This window comes from Megalobrama amblycephala, linkage group LG16 (assembly GCF_018812025.1).
Source record: "Megalobrama amblycephala isolate DHTTF-2021 linkage group LG16, ASM1881202v1, whole genome shotgun sequence".
Taxonomy (NCBI): Eukaryota; Metazoa; Chordata; class Actinopteri; order Cypriniformes; family Xenocyprididae; genus Megalobrama; species Megalobrama amblycephala.
This window is the reverse complement of record NC_063059.1, coordinates 6,639,190-6,645,632: the sequence shown is the minus strand read 5'-3', so window position 1 is coordinate 6,645,632 and position 6,443 is coordinate 6,639,190. Positions and strand designations below refer to the sequence as shown.

The following is a 6,443-nucleotide window of genomic DNA, read 5'->3' as shown; positions in this document are numbered from 1 at the left end:
GCTGTCTGTTCATGTCCTGTGTCGGGTAATTGTCTCAGTGTCTCACTGTTAGTGTGCCGTTTGATTGCAGTATCTCTCTGCTGCCGTTATAACTCTAATGACTGTGTGAGAGTGTGTGTGTGTGTGTGTTATCAGTCTGAGTCCCAGCCCCAGTACCTGAACTCGTGGTCCATGTCTGTCTGAGACTTCTGTCTGCAGGCCTGGTTCCTTCCATCCACCAGCCTTAGTCTTCTTCCATCTACCTCCTGAGACTTTTCCAGATCGACCACCGAGCCTTTGTGAACTGGGGCTTCCTTCAGGGAACGAACTGTTGCTATTTCTTCTGTTCTCCAGCTGCAGCGTGCTGTGTGACGACGCCTGGCAGTCTGTTTACGTTAAATGTTGTTTGAAGACTCTGAATAAATTCTGTTAACAAGCTCCTTTTGCCTCTGGGTCTTCTGCTGTCACATAACACATGCAACGACAAGAACAGGAACAGGTCGAGAAATGGAACAGGAACTAAACAGGAAACAGAACCCAAGGAAAAACAACATAGAGTCCACACATAGATCATAACTGTTACAAATAGGCCTACACAATATAATTACCAATTTGTGGTTGTTATTAAGGCATGCAATTTCAGCTATTTATACATTTATGGCACAGCAAATCTATAATTTTTTTGTTGTTGGCACATCAGCTTCCATCATCCAATCTCACAAAAAACAATACTGTATTTTGTCTATACAGCTTCTTTATACATTAAATTACATTACAATTTCCTTTTTTGTTAATGTAATTTAATAAATGTAAATACAGGATTCTGTGAATGTTTCATTTAACCCTCAAGTTTTGAAGATTGGGACATTTCTATTCCTGTTCCACTCTGTTAATTCAAATTTGCGTTTGGATTGGGAATGTTGTGAGAGGAGAGCCAGGTGTTCCTCTGCGAATGCACTCTCAAACACCATCACTAAAGACTGCTTGAGCTTTTTCTGAAAATCTTCACACATGAATACGTTCAAGAAGGGATTCAGGCAGCTCAGCTGTTCAAGTAAGGCAAGACTGATTATGAAGAGCCCTATCTGGTCGAAAACCTCCTTGAAGCTGGTCAGCTCGTCTGATGGGTTTTGTCACATTCATTTCTCGCAACCACACTTCAAGGAATTTGTGAACATAAAAGGGAAGCCAGTAGAAGGAGGCGGCCAGGATTACAGCCAGGATAATATGGAAGGGTTTTAGTTTATTGTTATTAGTTTACGTAGGCGCTTGGACATCGGTACTTTTCATTTTCAGATCTGTGTACATGATGAGTCCATTGCCAACAACACCAATCACACAATGGAGGAAAATATTGATGTTCCTTAAGGAATTCACTGTGACCAGCCTGCATTGCTATGGTTGATGCTAGTTTCATGAATTGCCATGAATGCTCTGCAGTTTGGTCTGAAGTAAAAAAAAAAAAAAAAAAAAAAAAAAAAAGAAGAACAATGGCTATTGACAGATGGTACTGATATGCATGTTCATTGTTTATCTATCCTATTTCATTAGCAATGTGGAGAATTGCAACAGGATATTTCAAAATGTTGTTCATTGAAACTGCTATATCATTCTGGTAAGAACAACAGCTCTAGGCCAACTTACTTACAGCGTGGGTCTAACCTTACACAATGATTGCAAAATGTGTCAAAGATTTTACGCACATTTTTATTTACAAGATATAAGCTTTATATTTTGCCATCAAAACAAATATACGTGCAATTTAACATGCAATTGTCAATCTTGAACTTTAACTTACACTACATTACAATATTTTTTCCACAATGGTTCATAGTCATAAACTTCCAAGCATGACATTATTTGAAGCAAAACAAACAAAACAGCTTCTGTGAAAATAAGCCACTACATTACAATATTTTCCACAGTGGTTCACAGCCATGAACTTGTTGCTCAGATTTTCTGGTCCGTGCTCTGCAATTGTCATCTAAGCAGTGGCTTTTCTGAATCCACGACCTAACATAAAGTCTTGGAGAAAATTTTTTTTCTAGTGGAGGGCCAACACACTTGATAAAGAGAAGGGCTGAAAGGCTTTGAAGCTCTAGGCTTGATCTCGCTGTGTTATTTTAAAATGTTCATTTGGCTAAAGCCACACTCACACTCCGCTGTGGAAACAACCAGTGTGTGTATTGTCTGCAAGAGGGGTTTCAGCCCTTTGGGTGGTGTGCATTTGCCAATGCTCTTAACATTTTTAATGAATTCCCTCATGTCTCTCTGAATTTTCTTGAGAGGTGGGTTGTGGGTGGAGTACCCCTACAGGCGGTGTCGAGAAGGACGGTGCTCTCGACAGATGCGTCCAACACAGGTTGGGGCACTCTTTGCGAGGGCAGACCGGCCTTCGGCTCGTGGTCTCACGAGGAAAGCCATTTGCACATCAACTGCCTCGAGATGCTGGCAGTGATCCGAGCCCTCCATGCGTTTCAGGCACACCTGACGGGACGCCACGTCTTAGTCCAGTTGGACAGCATGACAGTGGTGTCATACATAAATTACCAGGGCGGTCTTTCGTCCAGCCGCTTATGCGCTCTGGCGAAGCGTCTTCTGGAGTGGGCATTACCGCAGTTCCAGTCCCTCAAAGCGACTCACATATCTGGGAGAACGAACATGAGAGCAGATATGCTATCTCGGAGCAACGTCCCCAGACTAGTGGATGCTCCACCCCCAGACGGTTCTCACAATCTGGGAGTTCTTCGGGAAGGCAGAGGTAGACCTCTTCGCCTCAGAAGACAACTCTCACTGCCCAATTTATTTCTCGAAAGGAGGAAGATGCGCTGGTCCACGTCTGGCCCAGCACCCTCCTTTACGCATTTCCCCCGATCACTCTGATCCCTCAGGTCATCAGACGAATCGGGGAAGACAAGCACAGAGTCCTCCTAGTGGCCCCGCTCTGGAGGAGCCAAGTCTGGTCCTCAGAGCTGTTCAGGCTTTCCACAAAAGCTCCGTGGCCGATCCCCCTGAGACGGGACCTCCTCTCTCAGGCGAACAGGATGATCTGGCATCCTCAGCCAGAACTCTGGGCTCTGCACCTCTGGTACCTCGATGAGATCCTGCTAACCTCCCAGGGGACGTGCTAAATACCATCTCTCAGGCGAAAGCCCCGTCCATGAGACGTCTCTACGCCCAGAAATGGTCGGCCTTTGTTGACTGGTGCTCCGCACGCAACATAGACCCAGTGGAGTGTGATGTATCACCGATACTGTCTTTCCTCCAGGAGCGTTTAGATATGGGTCGCACCCCTTCAACGCTCAAAGTTTACGTAGCAGCCATCGCAATGTTTTACGCTCCTATCGCTGGCCAGTCTGTGGGACGAAACAGCCTTGTGGTGCATTTCTTGAGAGGTTCTAGGCGATTGAATCCACCTCGTCCTATCACCATTCCCACCTGGGACCTCTCTTTGGTCCTCAGAGCTCTCAAAGGGTCACCCTTTGAACCACTGCGTTCAGCTGACCTCAGGCTCCTGACGCTCAAAACTGCTCTGCTACTTGCACTAGCATCGGTCAAGCGTGTTGGCGACTTGCAGGCCCTCTCTGTGAGCCCTGCATGCCTTGAGTTCGGGCCCAACAACTCTAAAGTCCTTTTGAAACCTAGGCATGGCTATGTCCATATGGTGTTCTCAACTCCGTTCAGAGCTCAGGTCAGTTCCGTCTCAGTGCTTCCTCCCTCGTCGGACGAGCGAGAGCTGGAATTACTCTGCCCTGTCAGGGCATTGAGGACCTACGTTGAGCGAGATACGGAACGAGTACTGCGATACATGCCGTGCCACGAGGCTGCGGCTTCAGCGTTGTCGCTTCAGTCGAAATGACCTGAAATCCTATGGCGAAATGACTGCTTATATAGCCCTAAACCCCGCCCTTTTCGGCGGGAATTTTTGCACGCCTTGTCGCCATAGGCCGTGCAGCTATGCCGCGCCGTCATTGGTTCACTCATAGACAAGTTGTTGAACCAATGACGGCGCGGCATAGCTGCACGGCCTATGGCGACAAGGCGTGCAAAAATTCTAACAATTGAATTGTTAGAAAATGTTAATCTCTCAATGATTGTGACACCATATCAATCTCACCATTGCAATAACCAATGGAGTCCTTATCTTGAAACTTGTCAACAACTTATGATTTAAGAAAACGTACTCGGTTACTAATGTAACCTCAGTTACACTGCGTTATTGAAAAAGGCTTCAGTAACGGGGAAAAAGGAGACCTTTCCCCATACGCAGTACTCGTTCCATATCTCAGGGAACTGAGGTTACATTAGTAACCGAGTACATTTTCTTAATAACCCTCTACTGCACACATGTTGATGGCACATGAAAAAAAAATATTCCACATAATTTTTTGGTTCTTTTGGGAACATTTTATTGATTAAAAAAAAAAATCCCCCCACCCTCCCCCAAACGTAAAATATTTTTTCGTTGCCTCAGGGCAACGTTGTGCGACAATGGTACAGAGTCATAGAGAAAATCATCATCAAAATCAATTTTTTATTTTTTTTTTAAATTCAAGAAATCATTAAGTAAAAAGGGAAAAACACTTGAAAGACATTGATGTATTGAATTTGATACATGCATAGGTCTTGTATCATGTAGTGTGCTATGCAATATAATGTACTTCACGAGATAAGATTTCACTCCGTACGAAACTTCAAAAAGCAGTTCATCTCTGCTGTGACATAGTGGTGTATGTTACAATTTTTGCACATCACTTTGGGTGTTCCTGCACCCCCAGGAACCTTGTATCTTCCCTTCCTATAATACATTGTTGCCAATGAGAGGTACTGTCTAAAACCTCTTCAAAAAGTACCCCTTATCGCACAACGTTGCCCTGAGGCAACGAAAAGAAAAACTGAATTTCTGAACATGCAAAATAAAAAAAAATAAAATTTAAAACTTGACAAAAGGCTTCTCTACACCTTCAAACACACACAAGATTACTAAAGCAAATAATATTGCCTTCTTCTCACACCATGTGCTCCTGTGACCATGTGTCAGAACAGGATGTCCCACCTTTAAATGGTGCTTGATATTGACTCCAACACCTTACTGAACTGTTATTTGGTACTTTCTCGACCTTTCTAATCGGTTGATATCATTTAAAGAAATATTTTCTAAACATAGGGCTTAAGAAAACTTTCCGTTGCCTGAGGGCAACGCTGTGCTGTAGAGGGTTAAATCATAAGTTGTTGACAAGTTTCAAGATAAGGACTCCATTGGTTATTGCAATGGTGAGATTCATATGGTGTCACAATCATTGAGAGATTAACATTTTCTAACAATTCAATTGTGGATTTGTTGTTCTGCTCATCCTTTTGCATCTGCCTTACTCTAAAATGATCTTATGCAAACACCGTCTCCAGCACTAGCAGCAGAGACTGTTTCAGCTTCTTCTTATACTCATCACACATGAACACATAGAGAATGGGGTTCAGACAGCTGTTTAGAAAAATCAGATAGATACTGAACACCAATGCTGTCCAAAATACTTCATAGCAGGCACTCCTGTTCATTCTTAGTGCACAAAAGCAGCAAACACAGTATGGAAACCAACATATGAAAAAAGTCAGAATGATAGCGATAATGACCTGGTACGACCTGAACTGCTTCCCCATTCTGAGGCGTTTGATTCGTACTCCAACAGCAATGTGTGAAGATGTAATAATCAGGAAGGGGATGAGAAAGCCCACTAAAAAATATACATGTGACCAGAAATGTAGGAGGAAAAACATTCATGAAGAAAGGGATGTTGCAGCTGATGGATAAAACCCACACAATCATGCAGATGATCCTGGCTCTAAATACAGTTTGGTTATTTTGAGCCCAAACAACCATCCATGTGCACAGTCATCGGTCCAGACTAATAACTACAAGAAAAAAAAAAAAAATGCTAGCAAACAAATTCAGCATTAATGTGATCTCAAAAACATAAGATGTTAAGTAACTCAACCACTGGCTAAAGAAAAAAGGAATGATGAATGATAACATGAAGATGAAGTCTGCAATTGCCAAGTTGAGAAACCATCTTGAGAAACCATCATCTTCATTCTGCAGCCAGTCAGAAATATGACAAGCCCATTTCCAATGAACCCAACTACAAACGTGGCAGTGAAAATACATATTAAAAAGATTTGATAGCTTGAGCCCATAGGCTGCAAAGTAGTATGTTTTGGTGTGCCTCGGGTCACGTTTTCAGGTCCAAAACTTGTGGCTTCTACACAACGAAAAAAGAAAGAATGAGAAAACACATGGTGATATCTGCTTTTGAGTCTGTTTTGGATGCATCATCCTAACATTGTTGTGTTTCATATGCTACATAATTTTTGCATGCCGTTTCACACACCAAAATGCCTAAAATATTTTTTTTTGTTGTTGTTCTCAAATATCATATGCAAATAATCTGAACCATCAACTAAATGAA

General features: G+C 42.8%; 1 pseudogene; it reads right to left on the bottom strand.

The window, feature by feature from the left end:
- Positions 1–5,312: 5,312 nt before the first annotated feature.
- LOC125249401 lies at positions 5,313–6,357 on the bottom strand (annotated as a pseudogene).
- Positions 6,358–6,443: the final 86 nt, after the last annotated feature.